Source organism: Pinus tabuliformis, chromosome 3_1 (genome assembly GCF_031772625.1).
Source record: "Pinus tabuliformis cultivar Carrire ecotype Pingquan chromosome 3_1, CPIR1, whole genome shotgun sequence".
Taxonomy (NCBI): Eukaryota; Viridiplantae; Streptophyta; class Pinopsida; order Pinales; family Pinaceae; genus Pinus; species Pinus tabuliformis.
The window spans coordinates 259,641,567-259,654,524 of NC_142301.1; the positions used below are offsets into that span (position 1 = coordinate 259,641,567).

General features: G+C 36.9%; 1 pseudogene; it reads left to right on the forward strand.

Moving 5' to 3' along the window:
- The first annotated feature begins 1,532 nt into the window (after window positions 1–1,532).
- LOC149186789 (glutamate synthase 1 [NADH], chloroplastic-like) overlaps window positions 1,533–12,958 on the forward strand; it is a 57,704-nt pseudogene continuing 46,278 nt past the window's right edge.

Below are 12,958 nucleotides of genomic sequence, written 5' to 3' on the forward strand. Positions count from 1 at the left end.
CTATAGTTGTACTTTTCGTTGAAAGGAATTGTCATTCTTGATATTTAATTATTTTTTAAAAAACTGTTTAAAATGGATGCTAAGACACTACCTTTGCCATCCTTACATGTCCTTTAAATGATGGACATCTTCATAGTTTTGTTTTGAAGTGTGAATAGGTTATCCAGTACCTCGTTTAAACTACAAGAATTTTTCTCTGTAATGAAACAAAATACTTAGAAGATTTTGTTTCCCAGACCATGATAGACTATGCTGCTCCAAGACAAATTAGTTTTAAAGTACTCAAGTAAATAAGTTATTTGTTTGATTGTACAATTTAATGAGATATAAGAGATTATGAAAAATGTGGTTGTTGTGATCTCATCTAGATACAAAAACATATCTAGATATAAAACAATGTTAGTGTGAGATGTACGACAAGGGCAAGTTGGGTAATTGTAATTAGATATATCACAGGCTATCTGGTATTATAATTTTGTAGCTTTGTGAAGTGCTAACATTAGTCAGCCATTAGTCATGGCTACCTGGAACAATAATTTGTTTAGTGAAGGTGAGATTGAGAATGAGAATGGATTTGGGAAGAGAAGGGTTTGTATCATAGGAACAGGGATGAGTGGTCTCCTTGCAACCAAATATTTACGAAGTCTAAATCTGAATATCATAGTATTTGAAGCAAAACTTGGAATTGGAGGCGTGTGGAGAGAAAAAAAAATCTTCAACAAAGCTACAGACCCCTCACCCTGCCTTTGAATTCACTGATTTTCAATGGCCAAGCCATGTAACTATCCAGTTCCCCTCTCACTCTGAGGTATTGGACTACTTCCACAACTATGCCGAACATTTTGGATTGCTTAACTACATTCAGTTCAATTCCAAAGTGGTGGAGATTTGATATAGAGATAGTATCGTGAAAAGTGTTCAACTCATGCTGGATTATGGGGTAAGAATGGAAGCCCATATGCAGACAGTGTAGTTTAGGAAGTGGAGGTGTAGAAAGGCAATGCATAATCCATACATGTACAAATTGAAATAATCTAGAACATGGTTGCTCCATGTTATGCATGAGATTATTTTTAAATTTCAATAACACTATCCCTTTTGATTGCTATTGACTATCTTATGTTTGATGGGGATATCAATCATTGTGAGATGGGAAATGCAAGAATATGTGTTCCTTGGGACTTTGACCTTACTCCTATTAAAGAATTTTTCATATCCTATTATGGAGGCCTTTTAGAAGGAATGTAAGTTGACTATGAGGGAGCAACTTTTGCTTTGTATTTACAACTTGCCCAAGTCTCTGTCTAAACCTTGGTTTGATATGTTCAAGGTTGTAAATATTAATTTCAATATGTAATATAATAGCCATTTTGGGTAACCCCGGGCTATGCAACTTATGAGGAGGATGTGGTCTTTGATTTAAAAGTGTATGAGCTAGTATCTATATTCCAATACATTTAATGCATTGTTTAGTTTCAAGGTTACATTACACAAGTACAACACATATAAAGAGTTAATGTGTCACCACCACCCAAGATCTTGTTTTAAAGGAAAAATTCGTAGGAGAACTAGAACATGTCATTAATTTCTTCTTCATGCTTACCCAAGAGGTTTGTGAACTTATGTCTAAGAAGGGTTTCAGAACTTATGTCGTCCATGCAAATATGATAGAGATGGATAAAGAGGTTATAGACAAAAATGAGAAGCTTGAAAATATCGATCTTTCTTTTCTACTTCAGCATGTAGTAAAGATTCACCTAGAAGCTGCTCAATATTGTGTTCAAGCATAAGATCATGGTCTGAATATGGCCCTAGACCAAGCGTTGATTAAGATTTCAAAGGAATCTCTAGAGAAAGGTATACCTACTTACATGGAGATTCCCATGAATATTTTCAATAGAGTTTTCGGTACAATGCTTAGCCATGAAGTTATAAAAAGATACAATATGACAGGTTTTCCCATGGACATGTTTCATGTAAAATTCTTAGGAAATGTTGGTTAGAGCCTTGGGAAATTCCTTTGTTTAGGTTTTACCTTGGATCTGGAAGGGGATAACAATGATTATGTTGGGAAGGGTTTATCAGGAGGCAATATCGTGGTTTACCCTCCTAGAGGAAGCCAGTTTGATCCTAAAGAAAACATTATCATTGGGAATGTTGCTCTATATGGGGAGAAGTGTACTTCAATGGTATGACAACAGAGAGGTTTGTGTGAGGAATTCAAGTGTGAAAGAAGAGGTTGAAGGAGTATGAGATCATGGATGTGAATACATGACTGGTGGAACTATGGTCATCTTGGGAAGACTAGAAGGAATTTTGCAGTTAGAATGAGTGGAGCTATTGCCTATGTTCTTAATGTTGATAGAAAATTTGATTCAAGATGCAATCTCGAGTTGGTAGACCTTGAAAATGTTGAAGAGGAATATCATGTAATTCCAATGAAGATGATGATATAATAACACCTATGTCACTCTAACAGTCATCTGAAAAGAGAATTCCTTGCCAATTTTGAAGCTTTGCTCCCAAAGTTTTTGAAAGTATTCCCACGAAACTATAAAAGACTATTGTGAGAAATGAAGGCTAGGAAAATTGTGAAGGAAGCAGAGGAGGTTGACTTGATGAAGAAAGATGCCTTTGAGGAGCTGAAGAGGATGGAAAAAGTTGCTTCAAATCAACAAATAAAAAAAATGACAAGGCTTACAAGGTACATTTTTATGTAGTTCAACTCATTTTTCCCATTATTTTTAATTTCAACTGTATAACATGTATATCATCATCAAATATTAACTCCACTGTATAAAATCCTTGATTCTTTCAAATGATTTGACAATGTCATCAAATATTAAGTTGTATAAATGTTGAGTGTGATGGCTTGGTCATGGGGCTAACATTTCTATCTAATTTGTAGCAAAGTGAACAAAAAGTGGTGGTAGAGAGACCTGGAAAATAGATAATGTAGTTAAGCACTGTGTTTTTCTGATGTATGAGTATCAGAGTATTGCATACAAAGATGTTGCAACATGGATAAATGATTGGAAAGAATTGGTCGAGGAAAACAAGCCAGGGCCACTACTAAAGACACAATTACCTAGGTGTATGGATTTTGGAACCCCCTTTTGTCATCAGTTTATAGTCTAGACATCATTTATTTGCCCCTAATTATTTAATAAAATAGAAAGTGAAACATAATGTAGTTATACAATTCAAACTTCATATGTTATATTCATTATCTAAGTGTTTTCATTTTTGTATAATGCAAAGCTTCTTAATTACATTCCTTGTTCCTGTATCTTTTTTGTTTTTCTAGATTGTACACTTGTTTGTATTTTGAACATGTGAAACCTTTTCCTCCATGCAGGATAATAATAAATTTCCTCTTGGGAACAAAATACCTGAGTGGAATGAAATAGTTCACCAAGGGCATTGGCGAGAAGAATTTGATCGGCTACTGGAAACAAATAATTTTCCTGAATTCACTAGACGTGTATGTCATGCCCCTTGTGAAGGTGCATGTGTACTAGGAATCATTAAAAATATAGTATCTATTAAAATTATTGAATGTGCTATCATTGATAAATATTTTGAAGAAGGTTGGATGGTTCCACGTCTACCTGAGAAGAGGACAGGGTATGTGTTTTCCATTTATAATTCTTAATTCCATTCTTATGATGCTTATCATTTTGAAAATAAATTGTCTGTTGTCTATGATGTGGTGAACTAGATCTTGATATGAATTGGTCATTGGGTGCAAGAAGAAAGTTTTTATAGTGGGTAGTGGGCCATTTGGTTTGGTTGCTGCTGATCAACTTAATAAATTTGGGCACTCTGTCACTGTTTATGAATGTGTTGATCGAATTGGAGGTCTGATGATGTATGGAGTTCCTAATATGGAAACAGATAAACTTGATGTTGTCCAACGACGTGTTGTTCTGATGGCAGAGGAAGGTGTTAATTTTTTTGTGAATGCAAATGTTGGAGTTGACTCTCTTTTCTCTATGGAGAAGCTTCACGCTGAAAATGATGCTCTACTTTGGGCATGTGGTGCAACAAAACCAAGGTACACTTCTATATTTGATTCCAATTCAGATTTTACCCATAGGAGTTGAGGTCTTTGTTGTACAATGTAATATATATATATATATATATTGCATGGATCTTCCTATTCCTAGTTGTGAATTAATGGGAATACATTTTTCTAGGGAGTTCCTTGATTCAAATACCAAGAGTTTGTTGGACAATGGATTGCAAGATGGAGAGTTTATTTCTAAAACAAGGAGAAGGGCGGTTATCATTGGAGGAGGAGACACTAGAATTGATTGTATAGAAACAATCATAAGACATGGATGTAACAATGTTGTGAATTTGGATCTCCTTCCACAACCCCCCAATTCTCGTGCTCCTGGGGATCCTTGGCCTCAGGTTTGTCTTTGTTCATCTTCATATAAATAAAAGTTAGTTATCTATTATTTTCTAGTAGTTGTACCCTATTATAATTCCATGATTATGGGTCTTTGTTCACTTTTTGGAAGTGGCCTAAGTTTTTCTAAGTAGATTATGGCCACCAGGAAGTTATTACCAAGTTTGGTAAAGATCCCAGGTCATATGAAGTGTTGACAAAAAGGTTTATAGCTGATGACAATGGAAATGTTAAAGGGCTTGAATTGATCAAGGTCAAATGGGAAAAGGATGAGAGTGGAAAGTTCCAGTTGAAAGAGATGGAGGGAACAAAGGAGATTATAGAAGCATAATTTTTTTTCTTAACAATGGGATTTCTTGGACCAGAACATGTAAGCTATAGTTTTCTAAGAAACAAAGTTGCCGCTGAGGTGATATAAAACTTTAAATTTTTATTGATAAGCACAATCTAATGATTTTTTAATAAAATTAGTTAGTTAGTTAGTTAGTTTGTTAGTTTGTTAGTTTGTTTGTTTTTTTTTTCTTTTTTGCTTGAAAAAGCACAATCTAATGATTTAGGTCCAATCTAAATTTAGTTGAAAATAGTCATTGCTAGACTATGTTTTCTTCTTTAGAAAATTGAGTAATTCAATGATTTTGCAACCTTCCCAATCCATAACATTGAATACACATATTTTCAACATTTATATCTCGTGTCTAAAAGATACTATACATACACAATGTATTTCCTGGAATTCCTCCATTTACCTCACTCTAATTTCAATTTTTTATTTGGTTTGATAGATTATTGCAGAGAATCTTGATATGGAAAGGGATAACAGGTCAAATTTCAAAGCCAACTTTGGTGATTTTGCAATGAGTATTGATGGTGTTTTTGCTGCTGGTGACTATAGACGTGGATAGTCACTTGTTGTTTGGGCCATTGCTGAAGGAAGACAAGTAGTTGCTTAGATAGGTAAATTTGTGATGAAGGAAGACCAATCACAACTTGTGAATATAGAGTGGAGGACAAGGATAAACAACCAATTTTCACTTTCAAAACATAAGTGCCCCCTGGGAACCTTGTTGTAGAAATTCGTAATCCCAGGAAAAATGGAAACAACATGCCAAATAGGCCACTCAAATGCCTTGTTATTAAAGTTGTGAAAGGAATCAAAGGGTGAGTGCTCTGCTTTGAGTGTCTCACATTAATTTTTATTAATACTAAAAAGGAGGGACTTTTGGAAGCATCAACTGCTTGGTCCAAGACCTTTGTGATGGAGAAAGGGTCTATACGAGACATTTGAGTCCCATGGGACATTTCATCCTTTGCATTTATATCCCATCTTATGCCTATGTACATTGGCTCTGACACTGATGTTTGAAATCCATAATCATGCCATTGGAGGAGTGAACATGAGGTTTCCTAATCCTTTTTCTTGAATGGCACCTAAATTTTCGCTTGGGATTTTGCGCGGTGATAGATGTTTAGTGGCGCAGAAGGATAAATGAGTCATTGTGTATGGAAGTAGTTGATAGGAGAAAATAAGAATAATTATTTAAACAACGAATAAATTCTCTGTTTGAATGACAAATCCAAGAAGGACTCAAGATGTGCATGAACATAACTCCTAATTATACAACCATTGTGCAAGTTTTTTTTTTGATATGTTATTTTCCAGTATACTGTTTAATAACTTCATCTACATTCTTTTATTTCTGGATTTGAAAATTGAAATCATGTCAGTTGTTAGGCATGCTAATAATGACTTTACTTTCAGTTTTGTTTCTTTTAACTGAAAAGTCTATGCAATAGAAAACCTAATCTATCTAAGCTTTTAAAGTTGGTATTTAGATTCTGATGAAATGATATATAACATGGTAGGTTGTATATCTGTCTTCCCATTTCTTTTATCCTCTTCATATTTCTTCATTTACTATGTATTCTTTGTCGTCTCCCATGTTTACCTTCTTCTTGTTCTTCTATTATCTCAGTTTCATTCATTCCAAAGAGTTCAGTGTGATGTGAGCTAAAAAATCATATATAACATACATCAATATCCATTAATTATACTTTACAGAACCTCTGTTTCTAACAAAATCTTGCTTTCTTGTCCTATTTGTATACTTTAGCCAATTTGCCTTTGAATCTTATTTTTCCAGAGAGTTGTCAACAGTCCTAGATCAAATACTAAAATCATCATTTATTCATTATTGAGAACATTATAACCAAATCATTTTAATATCTGTATTGTTCTAGCACCACTTAAAAACTTTGATTGGAGTTTGTTCTAGCAACTTGTTGACCAACGAATAGAAGAACACTTTATGTACATCAATAATGGAAAGAAGTAAAAACATATATTAAGACCAGTGGTTTGATTTCTAGTCCGTTGAAGGTGTCTTCTTCAAGTTTTAGTCATGGTGGTGTTGCAATCCTATCTAAGGTCTAGAAGCTACTTTCCACCATGAAGGAAATACATACGAGAAGTAGTGATGAAGATATTTTTTCTGGGTAGGGGTTGAACTCGCAATGGCTTGCTTTATTGATGTTGAAGAAAGCTTGCCTATCTATAGTTGTAATTAAAGGTACCAATATGTCTTACAAACTCTAAAATATACTTAAAAGTGTTGGTATAGTTGGGTTTTAAGATTCTTTATGAACATTGTTAGTCGTAAAAGTTTCAGTTTACACTTACAATAAAGACTCGAAACTTATAAGCTTTTTATTTATTCCAATTTTTTGAATTGTTTGACGTGTAGAGTTCACCTATTCATGAGTCATTATGACGTAACACATGCTAGTTTTGCAAAACTCATGTACAAATTTGTTAACAGATACCTCTGGTGCAGTTAGAAGAGTCGGAGGCATTTCAAAGAAAGGATGTGAGAGCTTTGGGGCCTTGATGTTGTTTTTGATTTTGTTCTGAATTTCTATTCTAAAAGTGAGTATGGATATCTTCCCTTGATAAAAACCTTTGAGAAAAACCAAGTAATTTGTCTTAAATTGTTGCATATCTCTTTTTATATGTTTTATTAGCATTTTTGTAGTGATTTAGAGCTCGTTTTCTTCTACTCTTGTAATTTTAATCCAAACCTTATCACTTTATATATTTGTTCATTTTTATTAAATTATTGTTTGCTGTACTGTACTTCAACCCATTGCATTTTTACAAAACTAAGTTATTTATTTCAATGGCCTAGTGTTTACGTGTGACTTTTGTCTATATGGTGAGATCCTTCACGGAAAAATTTATGTAGATAATTCTCATTAATATGAAATAAAGTGTAGGAAGATTGTTTACATATTCTATGTTTATTTAATAGCATTGGCTTCTACATGACATGTTTTTGAACTAATGTTTGACTTTTTCTTGGATACCATGATGGAGGTTTTTAATGGATAAGCTGAGATGATTAGGCGTATAAAACATTTTCAATTTATAAAATCCCTACCAATGTTTTTTGTAGGAGGATCTGGAGGAATGAGGCTCAAATGTTGTTCTCAAATCATCCATATCAACTAAAATGACCGAGATTATGTAGTTATTACTTAAGTGCATGAAGGTGATGGAAAATGCTACTTTTTTAAGTGAGAAAATTCAGGTAAAATTTTTATGATGAGTGTGGTGTAATGATATTTTCTTGTTAAAATGAAGCCAATGTATTTCATCGAAGTTAATAGCTCGAGTAAAGAATTAGTGCAATTCAAGCTAATTTACGTATTCTATATGATAGTTTTTGTTATTTCTTATGAACATAAACACTTGTTGGAGATGAATTTAAAGTTAAAATGTGAAGGAGTAGAACTCTCCTTTATTTCACTTGTGATTAAGGTGATCAAGACTCTCAACTTTCTCTAGTAAGTGGGGATTTTGTTTGCATTGCTTTTGTGAACAGTGTCAATAAAATGTCCTGAAAAGTTTTGCTATATGAGCAATTCTTTTGTTTTGAAGACTTCAACCGTGTATTGAAATAGTTTATTGTTTTCAAATTTTTGTTATGAAAGTTTCTTAAGACCTTGAGAATGATTTCTTTTGTTAGGAATTCTTTTGAGGCACAACTCAAATGGTTCAAATTTAGGGAGATGTGAAAAGGTTGCATGAAGTTGGAGTCCTTGATGAACATCTACAACCTATTACTAAAGAATTCTTAGAAGAGGAAGAAATAATAAATTTAGAAGGTGTTGTAGCGGCTACAACTACCCTCCAAAATTTTTCCTTAACCTGTTTTGGAGCCTCCCTACCAACCTTACGCAACACTTTGTCTTGCTTCGTCAAGTACTCAAGCTTCAACATTTTCCTCGCACAAAGGCAGCCTGTCGATCACAGTTGATCCATTCCCCTCATAGGCTGCTCACCCGGACTTGGTCCAACTACAGGCTGAGCAGCTTCCCCTTGAAAATTGCACATTTCTGGAGAGCAACCAGCCTTCCCTCTAGGAATTGCGCAATCCTCTCTGATAGCTTGCTGGGCTCCAAGATTGTGCAATCCTGCTAGCCAACCCTCCCAGTAGGATTTGTGTAAATATTCCCAGCAGTAGGTTGTTCAGTCGAGGATTTGCGCAAATCTGGGTAGCAGTCAGTTGCTCTTCCCAGGAATTGTGCAAATCCCTTAGGAATTCAACCCAGCTCACAGCCAGGAATGCACATTTTTCCCAAGCAGTTGACCAGCTACATGCATGAAAAGTCTGGTTGACCAGCTCCACCCTGGACCGAGGAAACTTTACCTGCATGCATGCATGACTGATTCTTCCCGGAATAACAATAGACAACATGCAAAAGGCATCCCATGATTCAGAGAGCTATTTTTACCAGTCGAGGGTTACACGCAAAGTTGTTTTAGAAGTGTTACACAGTAATTTGTCACCATTGGTCACCGTCCCTGTTACCCCTTTCCCGCACTTTGGAGGACTCATTCCGGGACCTGTGAGCAGTGACATAACTTAAAAACACTTGCATTATGTTCCCCTAAGTATGGACTTCATGTGCCTTGAAGACATCTCCTGCAAAATATCCCTGAAAAGTGCCCTTTTTCCATTAGCGCGGGTCCACAATGTACTACCCGCGCCAATGAAGGAAATCCTCAAAAGAGGGCGCGCCAGTTGGCACTCTGTCTTAGAGTTACACCCGCGCCAACCGAGTTTGGAAAAGATTTTTAACAAACGCGCGCCCGAATGTTTTTTCCCTTCAAATCATGAAGTTTTTGAGGATAATGCTAATCTCTTGGATGTCGAGATTCATCATCTATCCCTTACATCTATCCACAATGGCTTTTTGGGGATAATGCCAATCCATAATGGGTGTCTTGATTCATTGTATCTTCTTCCCCTCCTCCATCTATAAAAGCATGTCCTCATCTTCTGACAAGCTAGTGATAGTGCTAGTTCTTGAGTGATAGTAAGAGTTTTGGAGCATAGGGAGATTATACTGTCAGAAGTCTGAGCTTTGCATTCATAATCAAAGAGAGAGAAAGGCTTGTTGCAAGACATATGTAGCTGTTCGCCCAACCAGAGGAGGGATTCAACGTCAGAACCTTGGTTGTACTTTTCTCTGTTGATTACCATTAATAAACGACTATCATTATGGTTCCGATCTTATTGTTCATTATGATAATGTTTGATCTATATCTTTTCTGACCGATATATGGTTGTATTTAGTGGATTTTATGCTTGTATTCGCTTCGTTATTTGCATGTGCAGGTATCCATTCGCGGAGATCGTGAGGATCGTGACCTGCTGGAGCAAGGGAATGGGAGTATCAACTCTTCCACAACACTAGCGTTGGACTTCAGGTTGGTTCTCATAATCCACTTTCAATTTGCAACTAGGAACTTGCATGGTAGCGTTGATTGATTATTGCTTGACCCATTTTGGGCTAGTGGGATCGCCTCTGTCCGCAAAGGGGATTTACCTCTCCAACAATTTGGCGACTCCACTGGGGACGCTATTTTTTGTTTGATTCGTAAACTTTGGACGGAGCCTGAAGTACGGCCAGGTAGCCTTCGAAACGCTATTGCTCTGCATTAGCGAAGTAGATCAACGCCACTTCAGTCAATCTCCGGTTTGGTTTACGAACCGAACAGCTTGGAGTTTGTCTTGCACTTTGGTTTTCTCTTGTTTGCTTGCTTAGATAAGCTTTTTGGGTTGGATTTTTAAGTTGTTTCTTACTGCTTGATCTGTCTGGATACTGTCGATCAGACCCTGTACTGCTTGATTTATTTTTAAGCCATCAAACTTTATTAGAGCGTTTTTCTACCTGACAGTCGCGCCAGTGGGCGCAGGTTGCACAAAAGCAACTTGCGCTAATCCCTTAATAGCGCGAGTTACAGACTGACAGTCGCGTCAGTCCTGTGAACTTTGCCAGTTTGCTTGTTTGGAAGCCTTCTAAACTCAGATTTCTGTCTTTTCACATCTTTTTCAGCTATTGGAGTGTGTCAGAGCTCTGTTTGACTAGTTTTTGACCTTCATCCTTCGGGTGTTTGCCTCTTTCCATCGATCTCATATCCCAGCCCTAGAGCATCTAGTGGCTTTGTACATCGAGCCTTCCATGGGAGTTTTTGGTTCTCTGATTGTCCTGTCGACTTCTTGGCTGTTTTTTGCACTTGTCTAGTGGTTGTCAGAACTTTTACTGTGTGCTTCGAGCAGTCCACCTCTTGTTCGTTTGGATTTCACTTGGCTTTGTTTGGGCTTAGATCACATAGCTCATTGAGGTCTTTGTGATTCTTCTTGGCTTGACAGATTGTCTTGGTGTTTCAGACTTGATTCTGTTTTCATTGAGTGAAATTTGTCTGTTTACTCTTTGTTATCATCTCTCAAAATTTGTTTAAGTGCATTATGCCATTAAAAAAAACAAACGATCTTTTTGCATTGCATTAGTTAGCATTCTTCACTGTTATTAGCAATTAGTCACTTTAAAAAAAAAAGAAAAAGAAAAAGTTTCATTTATTGCTATTAGCTGCATTAGAATCTTTGTTGATTGTTTGATGATCATTTTGTTTGTTTGAAAGATCTCAACTCTTCTGTAGTTAGCATTCATTGAATGGAATGATATATTTTGGCATATAGCTTGCATTTAGGAAATTGTGAGAGATTACATACGGTAGGACCTGAAAACTGAAACCTAATCAAAGATCAACTGTAAAATGAACTGAATGAATCTAAAAACGCATTGGAACTTAACGCATACATTCTAGAGGTCTAGGCTAGAGACGTGTTCCGACGTCGTTAAACCTAGTCATTGTTGTTTCACATTATGGTTGGGTGATTCCTCCTTTTGTGACTCGATAGTGGTCTAACACGGATTTGTGCTCCCACGTACCGTCGAGTATATGTGGAGACCCCACTAGGTTATCATCCTTTATCCACAGGAAGCCGTGTCGGCCGCCTTACAAGCCGTAATGAACTAAACACAGCATTCGGGAAGATTGATTGCCGTACGGGAAGTCCTTGGTTTTCATCTGATTGCCAAGGTGTATAAGCAATTTTACGGATTGTTTGGTAAACCTTTTGCCTAGTTCTCTAGAGTAGTCACTTTTGACCCTTTTCGGACTCCCTAAAAGAAAAGGTTCACCTGAGCATTTGTCACTTCGGGCTCACTAAATATTCGAAGGAGACTAGAGTCATCTTTTTGTCCTTTTATCGACTCTTAAAACATGAAAAGGTCAAGTTCAGTTCCTTTGTCTTAAAATTTATTCGGCCACGATTCACATTTACCCGGTTAGATCTTGTCTACGTTAGTTTGAGTAGGGTCATGTCTCGTTAGATTCCCTAGGATTTTGTGAAGTTTTCATCCTGGCGGAATTACCAATTTCGTCTTCTTCCTTTACCGAGATACCGATTGTGAGTGAAACTCTTCCTGTTATTCCGAGTATACAACCGATTAATTCTCGTGCTCCAGGCGACGAGACTTATGAATTTCATTGGAACCCCGTTTGGGAACCTTCTGAGGACGGTATCCCTTTTTGGGAATACACTTCCCCTCGTGTTTCAGCCCCACTATTTTCTTCCGACATGGAGGATGTATCCCCTACTTCGACTGAAGAATCCGTTGCGACGAGCGCTGAAATTCCCACCGCAACGGAACCTATACTTGTTAGTAGTACCCCTACTACTGGGAGACTACCTCCCGGCTATAAAGCATTAAAGGATGTTATGTCCTCTGGAACTCCCTTCACGAGTTCTATTTGGTCACAATTCGCTTTTCCCACCATGGAGCCTTTTACTCCACCAAGTCGCAGTACGTCTGTTACCTCAATCCCAACCATTCCAACGGTATGTGTAGCTTCTTCGAATCCTATTTTCAGTCGTCCTTCGGCCTCTTTATTCGGAGTCTTTGATCCTACGTCAAACGTCCCAGCAGAGGGGCCATACGATCAATATTTACCACATCTTGGTAGGCCTTTGTCGTCTCAACCGACTGTTGAGATTTCAGTTCCGCTGTCAATTGAGTGGGGCCCCACCTCTTATCATGGTGGCCAAGTATCGTCTGCGCAATCTCAAAGACCACCTCATCAAGACCAACAAGGACAACCCTTCCAGGGACAACCTTTCGCCTCTAGTGGTC